This window comes from Neolamprologus brichardi, chromosome 17 (assembly GCF_056152115.1).
Source record: "Neolamprologus brichardi isolate AB-2024 chromosome 17, ASM5615211v1, whole genome shotgun sequence".
NCBI lineage: Eukaryota > Metazoa > Chordata > Actinopteri > Cichliformes > Cichlidae > Neolamprologus > Neolamprologus brichardi.
The window spans coordinates 10510287-10522596 of record NC_142120.1 but is presented as its reverse complement, the minus strand read 5'-3'; the positions used below and the strand labels follow the sequence as shown (position 1 = coordinate 10522596).

General features: G+C 41.3%; 1 protein-coding gene across 4 annotated transcripts in view; it reads left to right on the top strand.

Annotated features, from left to right (window-relative positions):
* Positions 1–9493: 9493 nt before the first annotated feature.
* wnt5b (wingless-type MMTV integration site family, member 5b) overlaps positions 9494–12310 on the top strand; it is an 87830-nt gene continuing 85013 nt past the window's right edge. For all 4 annotated transcript variants that reach the window (XM_035908170.2, XM_035908168.2, XM_035908163.2 and 1 more), the window contains exon 1: positions 9494–10065. The gene's annotated coding sequence lies outside the window, so the exon portion shown is untranslated. The remainder of the gene's footprint in view (positions 10066–12310) is intronic.

The window sequence follows — 12310 nt, the reverse complement described above, 5'->3', positions numbered from 1 at the left end:
ACCATGTGAGAGACTGATAAAGTCATACAGAAAATAAATACTGGAAGTTAACGCTGCTGAATGTGTTCTACAAGCTACTGAATCGTGGGGTGTGCTTGGTTTTTCACAAGACTGCACAGATTCCTGTGAAAACTTTCTTTTTCACATGACTGTAGAGAGTCAGCGGGACAGAGAAGTTGTGTTTGTTTTATCCTGCTGGGAGCATCAGAGGGGAGGAGCTTGCCACACAAGAACCCGACATCTCCGATGCTCAAAATTACTGTGTTTTGGAAACTTCTTTCTTCTTCTTCTTTTTTTTTTATTGCTCTGATGCAGTTATAAAAACAGAGTAATCGGTTTGTGTTTGGGATTTGCAGCGATCCTTTATCTCTTCTCCTGTTTGGATTTGTTTCTCTATCTTTTGTCACTCTCACGCGCCGCACCTTTCTTTACAGAGATTATGTATGGATAAGATGCTGCTGATACTGGTGGTTCACAGCACCCAAAAAACAACAACCCAGATGTCCTTGAGATAACACGCGAACACGTGTAATCCACGTTGCGCTCCCGCCTTTCCGCATACGAGATAGACGAGGGAGGAAGGAGGCCGACGAGGAAAGCAGGAGGAGGAATAAGAAGTGAGTGACTGCAGAGGAAATGAGGAGGGCTTGCACTGGCTTCGGGACAATGTGGTTTCAATCATCACACATCATATCGCACATGACTGAGAAGAAAATGATTGAGAGGGTGACTGAGAGAAGGAGAAAGCAGAGATGAGAGTGAGAAAGGGTTGACACCAAAACAAACAGCAGCCCAACTTCAAACACACTCAGGATATATATTTTAGGTTTTCATGCTCAATAATTAATGTTCTCACTTGTGGTTTGCTTGTTGCTTCAGTCTTTTGTTCGTTTTTTTTGTGCTCCTTGCAGATGTGGCATTGTTGTCTCTAATAAATGGTTTGTAAAGTAAATAAGCAGTAGGTGAAATGAATGGAGAAAAAAAGGAAGGGAGGAGTAGATGGAGAGAGCTGGCTCGGCATAAGGGACAGGAGGAGGTAGTGAGCGGTAGGAAAAACCTTGGAAAGGAAATAAAAACAATGTGAGCGGAGTGTAGCTCCTAAAATAAGCTGTTAGCCGCTGACAGCCCAAACATACTCCAACGCCGATGACATTTTCCTTCTCTCCTCTTTTCCTTCCCTGCCTGTCCACTTGTGTTTCTTTTCATTTGTCCAGGTTCTTGGTTTCACATGACTACCTCTGCCACCTCTTTAACAGAGCTCTGTTTCACTTTGTTCACCTTTAAACCATCTGCTGTCAGGCTGGCAACCTGTTCAAGATGTACTATGCCTCTCGCCCTACGACAGCTGGTTTAGGCTTCAGACCCCCACCCACCCACGAGCCCGAATTGGATAAGTGGACAATAATGGACGGATGGTTGGATGGATGGATTTCTCTGTATTATTGTAGGCTCTTCGCATTTCAATATAAAGTGCTTTGAGGTGACTGTTGATGTGACTTGGCGCCAAATAAATAAAATTAAATGGATGGATGGATCTTTTTTTAATCACACCCACAGAAACAATGAAGGGAAAAATGTGATAATCTTAGATAACTGAAGCATTATACTGATTAAAATGCCCGGTTCATGCTGCGGTTTGATATACTGCATCTGTGTTCAATGCCTTTTTTAAATGCTGAAGGTAAAAATACTTCTGTAAAGGATACATACAGTGCATCCGGAAAGTATTCACAGCGCTTCAGTTGTTCCACATTTCATCACATCACAGCTTTATTCCAAAATGGATTAAATCACTGGGTCAAAGACCCAAAATTTTGAGTTTTGTTCTGGATTTATTTATGATTTATTTGTTATTTTGTCTTTGAAAGCATAAGATAAATTATGTTCTAGTTCCTGAGTATTCTATTTTCTATTTTAAGTTCCTTATTCCAGTCTGTCTTAGTCTTGTCTCCATGTCTTATCTTCAGTGTTTCAGTATTTGTCATCCTTTCTATCTCCCTGGTCCTGTCCCATGTGTGTGTCTGGTCTCTCTGGTTCTGTCTAGTTCCCATGTTTGTCCTGCTCCCTATATTTATCCCTTCTTGTTTTTGTTTTTCATCCTTTTGTGTCCCCCTGTGGTCTTTCATGTCTCCATATTTTTGTCTTGGTCAGATTTGCGTCTTAGTCTGGATGTCAGTGTGTATTTTAGTTTCTGTTTTATTTTAACAGTCCCTCATTTTGTGTTCTTCATGTTCAGCTTTGCTTCCACTGTCTCTTCAGTTAGATTTGGTTCACCTGTGTTCCCCAGTTGTGTCCGCCCTTCCCCGGTCTCGTCCTGTGCATATACCGTTCATCTGTCCTTCTTGCCAGTGTAAATAAAGCTATGATTTTACGTTTACTCTGCCTGCCACACGCCCGAACATGAAAAAATTCATTTTACACACAATACCCCAAAACGATAAACTGAAAAAAGGGTAAGTTACCAGTTCATGGTCTTCCGTTTAATGACTGTTGATATGCACATGTACACCAATCACAATGACCATGATTATCACTCACAGAGAATTTAACAATGGCTGCAATCACAAAGCAATAAAAGACGGTAAATTCACTCCCTTTTTACATAAATGGCCAGTAAAAAGACCGTAAAAACACTGTCTCATAATTACCATCTAGCAGTAAGAACCCTGGACTACAGTCTCACACAACAATTTCTCGAACAACCACTGTTGAACAGAGGTGGTGGCTTCAACACCAACCATCAGTCACCCTTCTCAGGCGCCTCAATCTCCACTCACATCTTATAGCTGGTGAATATGATAGGCTGGGGCAGGTTCTCCCAGTGGCTTTACCAGAATACCCACACCAGTAAACTGTTATAATGCGGAATGCTGGGACACAGTAAGAAGAGATGAGTAACGCTCTCGGATTGGCTACTTTCAAACCTTCCCCCTCTGAGTACAGGGCTATTTCACCACCCTCAAAAAAATGCGAGGAATATTTGCAAGTTTGCGCGAACAATTATTTGTTAGGATCGAAGGAAAAACACGACTAAGGCCGCGATTTCGCGTGGGTAAACTTTACATTTCTTAGTGACAACAACTAATTGTACAACGAGACAAAAACCAGCTAACCCCTTAAAGATTCTCTTCTTTTACGCTGTTGTGTCGCAACAACCAAAACAGAGCAAAAAAAATGTATGTACATGTATCTTAAAGGGACTCACCTTTGTATTCTCCAGGCTGACTCCGTAACCTTCCCAGGTGTCCATTGTCAGGATGGGCGAGCGGTCTAAGATGCGGTCACTCAAGGTCCAACTCCCGGGTGGAGGCGTGGGTTCAAATCCCGCTCCTGACTTGACACTTTGCATTTATTTAAGCTACAGCCCAGCAAATATCTTGATGATAGTTGAAGAGTTCGAATAAGTGCTCCAAAGCCATGTTTTGTATATAAATCTGAAATTAAAAATACAAAACACAGAAATTCCTGTCATTCCTCCTTTTTTTAGAGCGAAGTTTTCAGCCAATTCGCATTCACGCAGCACGTCATGGCGTCATGGCGTCCGAGCTGCTTATTACCCAGCATACAGTTGGGCAGTACATGTACATGTTTCACAGATTGTGGTGCAGGGTGTTTTGGTTCCACATAAAAATTTGGATGATGGTGTCTGTCCTGTTGAAAACAGTTAGTTGTTGTTGATTATTGTCTTGATAGTGACTAGACTTTTGATTTGAACCGTGAGTGAGAATAGCATGTGTGTTTCTTTACTGTAGTGGGTACCGCGCCGCGACGGCTATGGGAATTAAACCGATTCTTATTGTTAATTGCAAACGCAACGTCATGTGAAAGTTAATCTCAGGTTAAGTTATACGTAAACCTCTACACAAGTCTTGTAAGAAGGAGTTTAATTGTGTGAATGCTTTATGTAGACTGTGTCCTCATGAAATGACACGTGTTCTCAACAAAGCAATCACTGTCATCTGCATAGAATCAAATAAAACCATAGCTTGATAAAGGTTTCTTGTAGGTATGTGTAATTTCATTTGGTTAGGCAAAAGGTTTGCCTCCACCAAAGGTTTCATGCCCAAGAATGGATTTACTCAGTTAAATGCAGTGCATGTCTGGATACTATAAAGATTGTTTCTATTGTGAAGATTGGAACCAAAGGTGAATCCAGTGTTTTGATAGTGATTTGCAACATGTGTACGGCCTTTAAAGAAAATTTCAGAAAAAGTAAAAAGGCATAAAAATGAATTTGTTTACCGATGTTTGACTTTAAATGCATTGCACGGCCTGACATAGCTTTACCTGCCAGGTTGAATTTGGAAGAATTTTGCTTGCATGTTTGCAGGATGGGTGAGTAGATTAAGATGTGCTGCACAAATCCCAGTGACTAGGTGTGAGGTATTAGTCCAAAGCCTTCTCCTGACAGCAACTTTTACCTACAGCCCTTTAGGTAAGCAACAGTCACACACTCTGTCGGCGAGTCTTATAATGTCTCGCCACATTATGTCAATTTTATTATTAGATGGTGAGCATGAGGGTCTGTTCAAGTGTCTGCCTGTGTACCTTTTTTGTGAACATGGAAACTTGTCCCTAGAGAATTTACATTACAATGCACTAACTGTGCAGGTGCCTTAGGCGATGGACTTCAAAGACCTATAAGAGGAGTGACTACTTGGCTGTCGGGTCTCCAGCCATCCATGTCTGTGTCCCCGAGGGAGCATAATCAAGACCCAACTCACACTGTCTATCAGGCAAGTTTCCTCATCGCTTCCAAGCCACCATTGTTCAGCATGCTGTTGGGCAGTTTTCAGAATTATGAAGTTTAATTTTAGTGTTTTATTGGTCTACCAGGGTTGTTGGTTAAATAAAATAATTTGTGCTCCCCTTGATCCAAAACCTGGAGCTGGTGACCTCCTCTTAGGTCTTTACCACAAAGCAATATTTAACGGGTTAGGGAGCAATCATAAGCTTAAAGTCAGATATTTCTGTGTCATGAAAGTGTTTTGAATGATGTCCAGCTATAAAGTTACAGCAAACTCTGCTCAAATTGCCACTAAAGTTTTGTTTGTTCAGCTGGTGATATGGAAAATATCTAAGCATTTTTTTGTCTTTCTATGTTATTAGTCATCCAGGTCATGGTACTCGTAACCTTGATGAAAATAGGCAACTTTAAGTCTTTCAAGATGTTTCATAACACTCTTACTTTACAAAGCACAGTTGGCACAGTACATGAAAGGCAAAGAAAGACAACTTTGGAAATTACAAACACTGCAAATAAAAACTAAAGACAGACGGGATCGAACGGGATGGGTGATGAACTCGTCCGATAAGGACTTCACTAAACGTGGAAAGGACGTGCTCGCCAAAGAGCTCAATATCTCCACAACAGCTGCCCATAATGGATCTCATCACAGTGATAAGAAATAATAAGCTAACACAAACTGAAGCAGAGCAAATCAGAATGAAAGTCCAATAAAAGTGCAAAAGTCCAACCTCACCATTCAAGAAAAGGAGCCCATTACATCCCCAAATAAAGACCAGAGCATCACCAGACTACTAGTCAGTGGGGAGGTGCACCATTGTTCTACCTTCTGATTATTACACCAACATTACTACACTCCTCAGCGACAGCAACACTTATGGGAAGACCCCACAAGTAACTACAACTACAGCTACAACTTAAAAGGGAACAACCTTAGTACGGCTCTTACCCTGGCAATACCACTCCCTGTATATATGGACTTCTGAAGACACATCATCCACTGACTTCACCAACAAGGTCCACAAACTTATGCTGACTCCATATAAAGACATAGTGTCCTTTGATGTTGCCTCACTTTTCACTTGTATACCTACAACCGAAGCAGTCAGAAAAACAGCTACAGTAAGGCAGGTCCTTACACAGCAGAACCAGGTTCGAGTTAATACATTGTAATGTTGCTCTTTAATTCTAACATAACTGCTGCTCTGAATCATTAAACCTAATGCATTTAAACATTAACGTTTACTATCTCATAGACTAGTATAGGTCAGTAATCCATGCTAAAAAAAATAGTTGATGCATTCATTACCACTAAGCTCCATTATTATAATTCATTATTGTCAGGTTGTTTTAAAATTCCCTGAAAAGTCTTCAGTTAATCCAAAATGCTGCAGTGGGCATACTAACAGGGACAAGAAATAGCTCGTATTTCTCTTATACTGACCTCTCTTTATTGGACCCCTGCTAAATCTGTAATTCAATTTAAAATCTTTCTCCTGACATACAAGGTCCTTAATAATCAGTCCCATCATATCTTAAAGACCTCATAGTGCTATATTACCCTAATAGAGCACTTTACTCTCACTTTCTTGCGATTCCTAGAGTTTCTAAAAGCAGAATGGGATGCGGAGCCTTCAGATATCAGGCCCCTCTGCTGTGGAACCAGCTTCCAGTTTGGATTTGTTACACAGACACCCTCTCTACTTTAAAGATTAGACTGTTTCCTCTTTGATAAACGATATAATTAACTCTCCTTTTGCTTTTCTTCAGAGAAAGTCACAGCAGATGGCCGGCCCTCCCCGAGGGCTGAAAAGTTTCTTCCTGTTAAAAGGGAGTTTTTCCTTCCCGCCTTCAAAGTGAAATTAATTTGATTGACTGAATAGTTATATATGTGATATACATCCTGATCCAGTTTCTAATCTGTGCTCTACTATTCCAGCAGTGTAAGAGACCCTTAGCAGCAGATTAGATCCAACATTTATATATTTTTTTTAATATATTTGTATAAAATTAACATTTTATTAATAAACATTAATAAACCTTCCCCCAGCTGACAATCTACACTTAAAACAGGCTGTAAATAAAAGAATCAGTGAAAATGTGGCGCTCTAAACTGAAACATAACCTGCTCCCAAGCAGGTTGAGTATGAGTAACCATGGTGATTTACCTCGGTAATAAGAGAACCACTTTCCTGACACAGACAACTCTGACTTTAAGTTAAAGATTGCTCACTAACCCCTCTGGTTTCACACGTTGCTTTGGGCTATGAATCTGTTTCGAATGTTGATTAGAAGCATGAGTTAGAGGGACACACACACATCTTCTTGTAGCATGCTTTTTGGGTGGCGTATGTTAATGCTGAGCTATATAATGGACTGTTGTCAAGGGGCTATCCTAGCTTTTGCTCTGTGACCTTCTGTTATCTGCTAAAATAAAAGACCTGTTTTGTCTCTGGTACATTTGACCTTGGACGTCCTGGGCTCTGTACTGGGTAGCAAGTTCTTCTGTTAACTCGTTTCACTTACCCTAATGCTGGCAGTCAGGCCGACTGGTCACATGAACGTGGTTATGATCTGAATAAGTTAACCCAGGGTTTATCAGTTTAGTTGCAAGTCCATTCAGACGAATAGGGCAGTGTTGGCAGCGGCTGACTAGTCACAGACATGGATAAGTCGACTGGCAGCAGAGCGGCTGATTTTACAAAAAAAGACTGAAGTTTATACTGTTTGAAGCAGGGAGACAAGGCCGCATGAAATGCTGACCGTGTGAGTTAAGGTTATATCTGCACCCTGTCATTAAGGCAATGAAGAATCTGAAGGATTACACTTCTTTTTCCATTAAATTAAACAAATATTTGGATGTGCATGATAAAGTTTGCATTCTTATTCTTTCATCTGCAACCCCAGTGGTGTTTAATGGTCTGAGAGCAAGTAAAGAATAAGTAGAACAAAATTAAAACATGGAATTATGCGCTTGAAAGATTTGATAGAAGGTCCACCGGTATAAGCCACGTTTTAGGATTATATATTGAGGCATATAGAATAATAGAGAGTTGTAAAATTGTTTGCAGGTTCCAGGAGGAAAAATCAAGAAATAAAGCCGATAGTCTAAGAATTTACCCTTACCCCTACTTACCCTCTTACTAGATGTCTGACTAATCTTCCAGTAATTACGATGCAATTTTCCAGAGAACTGATTGGTCATCTCCAGACTTAACCTTCTCCAGAGCAGATTAGGTCTGCAGTATAAATGGGATAATCATGACAATGTATCCAGAGTGACGTGCCAAAAAGTGTTTGCCTGTATTTAAACTGTTGTAAATGACTTGTTGGCCTATAATCTGTGAAGCATGTGTCAAACATATCTTTCAGGATTGATACTCATTTTGAGTCACAAATAACATTCCTGTAGAAGCTGCCATCAGTTTGTTAAAAGCGACTTTTGTATAACCTTTATTTATCTTCTTCTTGGGCTTCCTCCGAAGGGTGGCTGGCCTCTCCCTTCTTCTCACCCTATTAGAGATGGGTGAGAAGTTTGGGCATTTGGGAGGGGCTCGGAGTAGAGCCGCTGATCCTCCACATTGAAAGGAACCAGTTGAGGTGGTTCGGGCATCTGACAAGGATGCCTCCTGGGCGCCTCATGGGTGAGGTTTTCCGGGCATGTCCCACTGGGAGGAGGCCCTGGGGCAGACCCAGGATATGCTGGAGAGATTATATCTCTCGGCTGGCCTGGGAACGCCTTGGTGTTCTCCTGGACAAGCTGGAGGAGGTGGCTGGGGAGAGGGAGGTCTGGGCTTCTCTGCTTGGGCTGCTGCCCCCACAACCCAGCCCCGGATAAGCGGAAGAAAATGGATGGATGGATGGATGGATTTATTTACCCAGGTAAAAAGTGTAATTGAAAGATTAAAAATATCTATTTTTTTTAAGAAAGATCTGAACAAGAGGGCAGCAGAAACTGTACAAACATAACAGTTCTAGAAAAATATTTCAAGTAGCCAAAAAATGACTTTTTAATTGTATTATAAAGCAGGTATAATAACTTTTATATATAGCTGTTTGTTGATAATAATCTATTTACCGTTATAAGCAGAGACATTACACAAAGAACACACAGATAAACATCAGGTATTTCTAGTTGTAGAAGTGCTTTCTTTATGCCTGCCTCTTAGTAAATAAAAATTATTTAAGATCGAAAATGACCAGAGTCCTGTGCCACCAAAAAATGACTTCATTAACAACCTGCGGTACTGCACAACTCTTGAGTCCGCTGCACTGATTTTCACTCAGCTCTGTCGGGAGTTTAAAAAGCCGGGTGTTTTTTTTTTTTTTTTGTTGTTGTTGTTGTTGTTGTTTTTTTTACATTGATTGATCAATCATTTTTTATTTGAAGTGACGTTAATGTTGTGCACACAGTCTGATAAAACAGTCCTTTAAAATTGAAACGCAATCAGATAGCTGACCCAACAACAGTTTTCGCCCTATAAACTCACTGCAGTGAAGTTTATTTGTAAGAATATAGCGAGAGGGGCCAGACTCAGGGGTAAAAGCCCTGTTTTAAAGGCTATGAGTTTAATGGACTCCAAATGGAGACCCATTGGTTAAAAACACTCTCAAAGAGGCGAATCTTTCCTTCTCATTCTGTGTAAAACGACCTCCTTTCCCTCTTTTACGCCTCTGTCTCCTTTTCTCCTCCGGTGGCCAGGCGGGCAGTTTTCACATCAGCGCAGTTGTTGAGGAGGGAGAGAGAGCGCGCGCTCTGGGCTCTATTGTTTCATTCCACTTCTCCTTCTGTTTCTCCACGCGTAAAAACTTTGCGCAGCACCCTCCCCTCTGCTTCCCTCCTCCCCACCACCACCTTCTCCTCCTCCCCTTTTCCCTGCGTGCGTAATTAGTTGGAGAGTGTTTGGAAACTTGTGATGGCCGTGAAAAAAATCTCACTTTATTTCTGACACCTGTTGCTGAGAGCACAGCTCACAGCGCAGCGAGTGCCACTCTTTTCTGTCGGGACTTCTGGATACTGTCAGTCGCAAACCTCTGTACATTCCCACAAATCAACTTTTTTCCTTTGTTCTTTTGCTCTTTCTTTACTCAAACAACGACTTTCGTGTGACATCGAGGAGTGAAAGTCAGACTGTGAAGCGTGCTGCTGTGGGATCTTCCCGAACGGGATATCTCCTTCCATTGAAAACAGCGATCTGTCTGCACTTTCCCAACCGGACAGAGAGTAACAATTTTCGGTCGTTAGCGCTTCTGATGGTGGGTGGAGAAAGTTTTCTTGGACAACCGATCAACGACGTTAATCCAGCACAACACACCAGGTAAGACCATTTGTTTTAAATACTTTACGAGGTGATAACACAAAGTACACAATGGGAATGTTAGCGGTGGATTTGAGGTGTGTGATTTAACTTTTCAGTGATTTGTGCCATGACTTCTGATAGTTTTACAGTGTCATGTTTCTTTTCTGACTTTGATCTTTGTCCCACAAGATGAGGTAACTTTAAAACTCAAACTTTGCAAGAGTGGATGTGGTTTTTAAATCATAGATCTGAACTTGAAATCTCGCCGTTCCTGCGCTCTCTGAACAGGACATCTGAAGTCAGTGTGAAAACATTTAGGACTTTGTTCCATTTGAACTTTTTGTCCCCTCGATGTTTCCGTTGTCACAGTCTACTTACAGAATGGGCTTATTTCATTGAATTTGGCTCGCACATGACAGTGGTGAAATGCAGAGTGTGTCTGTTTGTGCGTTTGTGCGTGTGCCAACCCCGTCGGCCCAAATGAAGGCAGCCCTCTCGCTTTGCGGTGCAGACCAGAACTATTTTGGTCGAAATGTTGCACAAATGTTTCTCTCAGTTTAGAGAAATTGCTCTGCCTTCATCTGGACCAGAGGACTGGATGGCATCTAACTCCGACTGTAACTGAGGGAATGTTGGTTCACCATTTAATTTTGCTGCCCAGCGTAAAACTCACTGAACCAGGAGTCTCTCCCTATTTTGCGCGAAAGTCTTGGATGTAGCAGCTGGAATGTTATTTTTTTCTTCTTCTTTTTTGACTGAATATCTACTTTATGATACAGTTTGTGGCCTCTGAATTTAGTGTCACAGCTGTATTTTCGAGACCAGCTGTGCAATCAACAGGTAAAAATGCATGGAAATGGGAAACCATAGCAGACTATCCAAGTTTTGAATAAAAAATGATCGTTTTTGGTCTATAAAGGGTGGATTGTTCATTAGTGAGATCTAAATGTTCCGTAGCACCATGAAAGTGTATTTAAATGTCTTGATAATATGGATTCTTGTGTCCTTATGTAGAAGTTTCTGTGTGTGTTCATGTTAATGAGACACTCACTGACCTATGCACTTTCAAGTTTTTATGGTGGCTGTTGACCACTAACAATTGGAAAAGTAAACCATTTCACATACACTTTCATCCCAAATTCATGGATAACTTTAATATCCATTAAGTGTTCTCTCATAATAAACTCCTTAAACTTTAGCTGTATAGTCTAGCAGTGTTATTGAGGCCGATGTGTCTTTTTCATTCCCTACAAAACAGAAATAAATTCATATTCATATTTCAGCAGAATCAATTGTGGCACATTTCTGTTTAAAGGAAAAAGAGAGAAGATAAATCCTCAAACTCTCACATGTCCACCTTTGGGACAAATCCATCCGCTATGGCGACCCCTTGTGAATAAGGGAGCAGCCAAAAGCAGTTTATTATCATTTATAAAGACAAGTTAAATTAACTGGTGACAAATGCAGCTTGGTGTTGTAACTGAAACACGTTTGCAAGAAGGTGACCTAGCAGAGGATGATGAGTTTTTTAACCGTCTGCCCAGCCAGGATCTGAAAGCGGGCTCAGATCAGATTCATGTTCGACGATGTTATGGCTGCAGACGAGTTGAGAGAATGTCGAGGTCGTCTCTGGCAGTGACGTCTCCGGCTCACTTTCTGTTTCTCATGGTTTTAAAATCCGAAACCCACATGAAATGTGGCCCGAGCCGACAGCCGGGCTGATAAACCTTGCAAGAGGAGAGGTGGTGTGTGTGTGCATGTGTGTGCCTCTGTGTGTGTGTGTGTTTCAGGATAGATAGTAACATTAGATGTGTAGATAGGGGTGCTGAAAAGTGTTGCTGTCAACAAGTTAGCCATTAGAGAGAGATAATCTCTCTTCCTCCGCCCTCCCGTCTCAGTCAACTTCTGTTCTTTCTCTTCCATCCCCCTCACTGTTTCACTCAGGACCTTCATTTTCACGTGCCTCATCTATTCTTACTTTTCTTCGTGTTCTCAACTTGGGTTTGGTTTGGGTTTGGTGAGCAGTGAACCAAACTTTTAGACTCACCCGATTTTTATGCAACAGTAACATGTGGAAACTGTGGAGCAGTTAAAATATACTTGGGTGCCAGCAAATCTGTATTCTGAACATCTTCTCATTCATTTACCTCTCTCCGCCTGTCTGCCCTCTTAACTGGTGAGAAAGACCTTTTCTTTAACTGAAGCGCCTCTTGAGTGTCTCATCCCCTGGGACTCGGTAATTAGGGAAGGGGAGTAAGTGAGT